Raw genomic sequence first — 8682 nt, forward strand, 5'->3', positions numbered from 1 at the left:
TGAGCACCTCGGCTACCGCGGGCTCAGGTAGGAGGCAGCTCGTCGGACGGGGACCCAGGGCTGCAGGGCGCGGGAAGCCCTGGATGTTCGCCCGCCCAGCCTGAGCCGGGTTCATTTCTGGATGGTGAGATCCCCGCTTTGTTTTTCCTTGGGGTGGGGTAACGGGTTTTGGGTATTTGTAAGTTGGCAACTGGAGACGGTGTGTTTCCCTCCTCTCCACCTTTCAGGTAGGAGGCAGCTCGTCGGACGGGGACCCAGGGCTGCAGGGCGCGGGAAGCCCTGGATGTTCGCCCGCCCAGCCTGAGCCGGGTTCATTTCTGGATGGTGAGATCCCCGCTTTGTTTTTCCTTGGGGTGGGGTAACGGGTTTTGGGTATTTGTAAGTTGGCAACTGGAGACGGTGTGTTTCCCTCCTCTCCACCTTTCTGCTTCCGAACACCGTACGTAGATGGCCAGGGAAGATGCTTTCCAAAGTTCAGAGCCAGTTTGCAGCCCTGCATTGTGATTCTGGCGTCTCCCCGCGCCTCTCCCCTCTTCCCACACCCCTTTCTCTTTCGTTAAAGGATGACAGTATAGCCTGGTGTGGACCAGCACCCGACCAGGACGTTTAAGACGTTTGAGATTTAATTATTAGCCCCGTGCTTAGTACAAATGGAGGCGGTGATCGTGTTTAGTGCATCTAGACGCTGGCACATGCAGGCGCTTCTAGGGCATGGACCGCGCGCACAGCTGTGTGCTTGGCCTCGCCCGGAGTTCCTCCCAGGTTCTGGAAGTTTACTGCATATTTCAGTATTTGCATATAGAGCTTCTAAGGATCTTTCATTTTTGCATGTGGATTTGTAGATGAATTTGAAACCGAAATAGAAGTTTTAAAAATATCATTTTAATGAATATTGCTCGCCCTCTGTGTCTACAAGTTGTGAGGCCAGGAAGCTGATGTGTGGTTCCCTTAACTGAGTGACGTTAGACAGGAAGGGATTTTGAGTTGTTGGCCTTTGAAAGCATTGATGATTAGAAATATGAGCACACTTTTTTATACTTTAAAAATAGACTCCTGAGCACTTTCAAAATTAAGAATTGGGACTAAGTGTTGGATATTTCCCTGCCCTTGCCAAATACTGCCAGAGGTGTGTGACTACCCTGATTTCTCTCATAAATAACTGAGGGGTGGCTGCCTTTAGTTTCTTTACCTCGCTGGCTAGTTTAATCTGCATTGATTTACGAAATATTGACCAAACCTCTGGGCCACATGCAATGCTGTGTTATTCCATCATATCTCAACTTGGAAAAGGATACATTATTTATCAACCTCTCAGGCCTGTGAGATGGGAGGTGTGTTGTGGACGGTCATGTAGCTGCTGAATATCTCAAGTGGAGTTCAGGGCAGGGTCCCTCAGTCATTTATTCGGAACACATGCTCTCTTTTCTCTGGGCCACGTTCACTTAGTCCCAGGGCTTGAATCTCAGCTACTCATCCACATATGCATAACATTTTCAAGACTTGTCAGAGCCTGTGCAGGTTTCGCCTGTGTGATGGGTACCATCGATGACACCATTCACCTGTGCTTCTGTGTGCACCAAAATGTCAGCTGGTCTCTCACCAGCATCTCTGGATCAACATCCCCTTTGCTAGAACAGTTACTCTGTTGGCTTTAAATAGGTAGTGATGACTTAACTGGCCTTTCCCACTAATAACTCCATTGTAGCATGGGCTTTCTAGAAACCTAGCTGTAACCACTTTGGAAGGGTCCAGACAGGGTCCAACGTGTAGTGGGGTTCCCCTGGAATCCCAACACTCCAGTGGCTAGGGCAGGGGAATAGTGAGTTGGAATCCAGTCTGGGCTACATAGCAAGACCTTGTCTCACAAGAAGACAGGTTGGCAGTCTGTTTTGTAGTCTAGGACTCTGATGACCCCTAAAGAGGTGTTCTGATCGATGTTTCCCTTACTATCATCCCCTCTCCCGAATATCTTCGATTTGCCTGTTTCTAACTACCTTCTTATATAAACATTCTGTTCTGTCTCCTACTCTATCATACATTTCCTCTCTCGATACAGTGTTCTACCTCAGTGGCTTCCTTATTTATGAGCTTTACTTTGAGAAAGCCTGTGTGAAGGCAGATCCTAGTTTTCAACTTGATATATTTGAGAAGAGGGACCCTCAGCTGAAGAATCGCCTCCAGCGGACTGGCCTTGGCCATGGCCAGGTCTGTGGGGCATTTTCTTAATTGCTGATTGAGAGGCAGGGTCATCCCTACGCAGGTGGGCCTGGGCTGTAAAACAAAGCTAGCTGAGCCAGGTGTGGTGGCACACGCCTTTAGTCCCAGTACTCCGGAGGCAAGGGTAGACTAATCTCTGTGAGTTCCAGACCAGCTGGGGCTACAGGGAGACCCTGTCTCAAAAAGACCAAAAAAAGAAAGAAAGCTAGCTGAATGGGAGCCTGAGACCAAGTCAGTAAGTCACGTTCCTTCATGATCCCTGCTTGGGTTCTGGCTCTGACTTCTCAGTGACAGATTGTGACCTGGAGGTATAAGCCAAACAAACCCTTACCTCTAGGTTGCTTTGGTCAGTGCTGTATCATGGTAACATGAAAGCAAACTAGGAAAGCCTACTTTATATTTATTACGGGGACTGGAGGGATGGCTCAGTGGCTGAGAGCACTGCCTGCTCTTGCAGAAGACCCAGGTTCAAATCCCATCACCCACATGGAGGCAAAAAACTGTAACTCCAGTTCCTGGTGATACAGTGCCCTCTTCTGACCTTTGAGGGCACTGCATGATACGGGTATACTTACATACATGCAGGTATAACAGTCATATACATAAAACAAAAATAAATAAAAAAATTATTGCATTTCTATTTATTTGTGTGTGTGTCTGTGTGTGTGTGTGTGTGTCTGTGTGTCTGCACATATGTCAGTTGGGCATGCCTGTGGAGGTCACAGCACAGCTTGCAGAAGGAGTCCTTTTCTCCTCCTATCATGAGGGTCCTGGGGATCAAACTTAGAGGTCAAGCTTGGTGACAGTGCTTTTACCCAATGAGCCATCTCACTGGCTGGAAATACAACTTTTTTCAGTGAACAATCCAGCAATCCTGTTTCTTCTGCCTGGACTGAACCCAAGGCCTCACGCATGCTTGACAAGTGCTGTGCTGCTGAGCTACATCCCTGCATTTTGGTTGTTTTTTAATTTAGAGTCCTACTCTGTAGTCCAGGCTACCATTGAACTCACTATGTAGCCCAGGTTGGCCTCTTGTGGCAATCCGCCTAACTAGTGATGGGATAACAGGCACATGCCACGAGTAGCTTGCCTCATTCTTAGCACATGGCTTATTCCCTCCATTCTGTTTCACTTAGATTAATTTATTTTAAAAATAGTCTTCCTGATCCCCTGTGATCTAACTTATTACAGATTTTTTCCCTGTGTAATTCTTGTCTATAATTAAACATGTAGAATGAAAGACCTGTCTTAATTACTTTTCCTGTTGCTGTGATGATAAAATACTCTGACAAAAACAACCTAAGGGGGAAGGTTTTCTTTCCGTTCATAGTTCCAGGTATGGGCCATCACTGCAGGGGACGTCACAGTGGCAGGAACGTGAGGCAGCTGGTCACACTGCATCCTCAGAGAAGCAGAGAGCTGTAGATGAAGGTGTGGTAGTGCTCAGCTCCCGTTCTTCACTATATAGTCCAGGATGCCGGGGAGGAAGTGGCACCATCCACAGGGAGTGGGTCTTCCTGCTCACAATAGTCCCCTGGAGGTTCATCTCTCAGATGACTCTGGATTCTTTCACCTTGACAACACTTAACCACCGCAATGGGACCTTGTTTAGATTTTGACTTCTGGACCTCCAGAGCCTAGAGTATGCCCGGCACCTGGTTGGATACAGATACTGGATGAATGGTTGGATGGATGGATGGATGGATGGATGGATGGATGGATGGGGTGAGTGGGTAGAGGGAAGGATGCATGCATGCATGCATAGATGATGGGTGGGTAGATGGGTGGATGGATGGGTGGGTGAGTGGGTAGATGGGTAGATGGATGGGTGGATAAGTAGATGTTGGATGGGTGGATGGATGGGTAGGTGAGTGAGGAGATGAATGGATGGATGGGTGGGTAGATGGGTGGATGGATGGGTGGATGAGTAGATGTTGGATGGGCAGGTGGATGGGTGGGTGAGGGATAGATGCATGCATGCATTGATGGATAAATGGATGACTGGATGGGTGATTGGGTGGATGGATGGATGGATAGATAGATGGATGAATGGGTAGACTGACAGATTTATGGAGAGATGTTTGGTTGGTTGGATGAATGGATGGTTGGTTGGATGGATGGTTGTATAGGTGGATGGGTGGTGGTTGGTTGGATGAATGGATAGTAGGATGGGAGGATCGGTGGTTGGATGGATGGATGGTAGGATGGGGGTGGATGGATGAGTATAAGAATTCCTGTTTTTGGATCACTGCCTACCTGAGAGAGAAGAAACATAGCCCTTGTGCCTGGGAGGTGGTTAGATTAGAATCATGAAATCTTTCTCTTAAGCAGCCAACTTGCTGGGAAGTCTGAAAGGAAGGGAACTTTGTTTCCATGACTCAGATTTGAACCCAGGGCTTGGTACACGCTAGGGCCACATCCAGCTATAGCAAAATCCACAGAATTCTGTTTTGTACATGACAAAAGTGGTCCTAATGATCAAAGAACAAGTGATTTCTGGGTCTTAGATAGGATTTTTATATTGAAAAAATCATTACATTTGTTTATTTGAGTTTGTTCAGACATACACATGCCTTGACACGTGTGGAGGTCAGAGGACAACGTGCAGAAATTGCTTCTATCCTACCATGCGGTTCACAGGGATTGAACTCAGGTTGTAAAGCTTCACGGCAAGTGCCTTTGCCCACTGACCCATCTCTCCAGGGACCCGATTTTTTATGTTTTTAAGTGGCAATTTATCAATAGCTTGGTTTAGGATTTTCTCTTTCATTACATTTATTTACTTATTTACTTATGTGATAGGTGTACAGAAAGTGCCCTTAACTGCTGAGCCATCTCTGGAGCCCTTCCCCTAATTTTTATATTATGAATTCCTTGTCAAAAGACTTTACCCAGGAATTGGTTAACATGTAAAGATTGGGCTTTAACTGTTTGGTAATGTGAAATTAGAACCAAGTTCCACACCTCAAGCCAGATAAGAATTTTTTCTCTAACTGGTATGCAGCACAGAATCAGTGGTCAGTTTTTGTTCTAAAATTCTGTAAATTAAGCAGAACATGGTAAAGCCAAGCACGTTAGCACATGCCTGTAAGCCCAACACTTGGAGAGGAGGAGACTGAGACAGGAGGATCAGAAGTTCGAGGCTAGCTTGGGCTACATAGCAAGACCTTGTCATAAATAAATAATGGAACATGCCAGGCAATTTCAGGAAACCTAAATCTGTTATGGTGTCTCTAGCGCATTCCCCAGCATGGGGTTTCTCCCACACTGCCCAGTATGAATTGCTTGCAATTCTACTGCAGAGCTGCCAATCCCTGACTGTGAGGGCTGCAGCCCCAGAGTCCAATTTGGGTATTTTGAGGTGATGTGGTCACTTGTAATGTCAGTCTGGGGAAGGGACAGGAGGATCCCTGGGGCTCACCAGCCAGCTAGCCTGACTGGTTGAGCTCCAGGTTGAGTGAGAGACTTTGTTTCAAAAAATAGAGTATAGGGGGCTGGAGAGATGGCTCAGCACTTAAGAGCACTGGCTGCTCTTACAGAGGACCTGGGTTCGATTCCCAGCACCCACATGGTGGCTAGCAACTGTCTGTAATTCTAATTCTGGGATTTAATGCCCTCTTCTGGGCCCAGACTTTGCATGCATGGTGTGCACTTACAGACATGCAGGTGAAACACTCATACATAAATGTATTTTTTTTAGAAATGTAAAATTTTTAAAAGTAGAGCATTCTTTTTTTTAAGTTAATAACCACATGATTAGAAGAAGCATTTCATTACAGCTTTAACATATTCAGTAACACACTCCAGAGCAAGGATACATCTCTTTCAAAAGTGGCTGTAAATTTTTAGGTTCACAGTTGAATTGATACCATTATACAATATTGAATTCAGTATAAACCACAGGAGAGAGGCTGGTGGGTTGTCATAAATGTATTTTTTAATAGAGAGGAGAGTGACTGAGGGAGATACCTGATGTTGACTTCAGCTCACACCTGCACCTGCACACACCTGCACACATGCAAACACCCACACACCACACCACACATAAATAAATTCATTTGTATTCTTTCAGAGGCTAAGAAATGCTTACAGTTCCTTGTCTCCTATAGACACAAAACTGTTCTCTCACTCAGCAGAACGTTGTGCAGACTGTAGAATACTTGCTTTGGCAAAGTTCTGTGGACATTTTAAGACAGGCAGCAAGAAGCCCATTTGAATTGCACTGAATTTTCCCCATTTAATTTAATCAATTGGCGTGGATAGAGTAGTTCATTGGCATCTTCTGATATTTGTTACTGGCACGGCCCATCTTTTAAACCATACCTGGTAGGAGGCTTTCTGCCCTGTCTAACAATGTTCTTGCTATGTGACAGTCATTTAAAATGTGTTCGAATCAGATATTTATGCTGAAGAACTTAGCAAATGTGGTCATTGAGAGAGCATTGTGTTTATTGAATTCATTCTGTAAAAAAATGTTAGTTTAAAGTCACTTTCAGTTACACTTCTACAATTAGCTGTGATAATCAACTCCAATTTGATCCAGGGCAGAAATCACCACTGGGGAGAGTCCATGGCAATGACATTGTACCCTTCTAGTAGTGCTGTGGAGATGGCTCCGTAGTTAAAGGGCTTGCTGTGAAAACACAAGAGGCCACATAAATCCTGAGTGACAGGACATCCCGCCCATCATTCCAGCCTGAGAAGGCAGAGATGGAGCCCCAAACAAGCTGGCAGTGAGATTAGCCGTGTGGCTGAGCACTGGCCTTGAGAGACCTTGCCTCAGTGAGCGGGGGAGAATGCAGGTGAGGATGATTCCTGACATCACCCTCAGGTCTCCGTGTGGACAGGCACCCACATGTGCCCAGATGCTTGTGAACACACACCACAAAAATGGAAGAAGAAAAAAATTGAGGTGTGAGTGGTTCATATAGGTTGTGTGTGTTTGTGCATGTATGTGAAGGTGCAAGTGCGTGTGTGTGTGTGTGTGTTTGTGTGTGTGTGTGATAGCCTTCAGGCGTTATTCCTCAGGTGCTGCCCCCCTTGCTTCTGAAACAGGGTCTCTCACTGGTCTGGTGCTCACTGATTATTCTAGGCTGGCTGGCCAGTGAGCCCCAGGGATCCACCTGCCCCCACCTCCCCAGCACTGTGATTACCAGTGTGCACCACCACACCTGGCATTTTTACAAGAGTTCTGGGTATTGAACTCAAATCTTCATACTTGCTTGGCAAGCACTTCACCGACTGAGCCATCTCCCCAGTGCCCAAGTGACACACATGTAGTCTCACCTGAATCATGTGCCCAGTGCTAACAGTGTGTTCTCCCCGTGATCAGGCCCAGTACTAACAGTGTGTTCTCCGCTGTCATCATGCCCAGTGCTAACAGTGCGATCTCACCTGAATCATGTGCCCAACTGAAGAATTGGAAATTGAACAACTATCACAGCAATTTGTATGAATGTGCTGCTTTTTCTTTGAACGTCAACTGTCCATAATTTTTTTAAATTTTTTAGAAGAAGCCTTTCATTACAGTTTGACATACTCAGTGACAGTTTCCAGAGCAAAGATACATCTCTTCCAGGCTACAAAATTTTTAGGTTTGCTGTTGAATTAATACAGTGATACAATATTGAACTCAGTATAAGCCCTGTAAGACATAAAATTGAATGAGTTTTTAACCTTTAAAAAAGATCTCCATTTCATTTTAAAATAAACTGTTTCTTACAGAAAGACTCGTTTTTGTTACTAACACTGAGATGTTGGTGCATGTCTCTCATCTGTATGTATCTGATTATTACTAGTCATAATCAGCCTTGCACTCGGATCCTTGGCACCTGTGTATGTCTATAAAGTCATCGGTAGATTTCAATGGTAATGTTTATCATCTCTACTAATTAACATGAAGTAAGTTTTTATGCTTCCTCCTCAAATATAATACGTGTTTTTAATTTGTTGATTTTTTTTGTTTATATATCACACAGAACATCCCAAACCATCTTATTCAACTATACACCCACTTCCCAGATGGCACCCTCCCATAGCCTCCCTCCCCCCACTAGAGCCCTTATATTCTGATATCCCTCTTACTTACTGTCTGCTGTGTTGTCGGCACCCCAGCCAATCCCCACTACTTGTCCATCTGGTGAATCTAGTCAGCCTATCTAGAGGTCTTTGTTTTAGGAGGGTCAGCTGTTCCTCATCTAGCAGCAATCAGTTGTCAATATTCCTTTACATAAGATTGGGGTCTGCTGTTCATTTTCCCAGTTCTATGCCTTACTATCTGGGAGTCCCTTGAGCCACCCTGGCCAACAACTCAAAAGAAGGTATCTCCTATCTGGCATTGTTACTTGTTATGTAGCCTTTAGCTATGCATATGGACACTTAAGAAATTATATTAGCCCCTTTAATCTTTGGTTATACTTTCCTTTTGGGTGTTTAAGGCCATACAGTTGGTCCAGATAAACCAAT

The 8682-nt window shown here is 45.2% G+C and overlaps 1 protein-coding gene across 1 annotated transcript in view; it reads left to right on the forward strand.

Moving 5' to 3' along the window:
- Positions 1-8682, forward strand: part of Gnb4 (G protein subunit beta 4) — a 61574-nt gene continuing 52892 nt past the window's right edge. The window contains exons 1-2 of the mRNA XM_008838662.2: positions 1-27; positions 228-324. The gene's annotated coding sequence lies outside the window, so the exon portion shown is untranslated. The remainder of the gene's footprint in view (positions 28-227; positions 325-8682) is intronic.

This window comes from Nannospalax galili, unplaced genomic scaffold, assembly GCF_000622305.1.
Source record: "Nannospalax galili isolate Female #2095 unplaced genomic scaffold, S.galili_v1.0 scaffold179, whole genome shotgun sequence".
NCBI lineage: Eukaryota > Metazoa > Chordata > Mammalia > Rodentia > Spalacidae > Nannospalax > Nannospalax galili.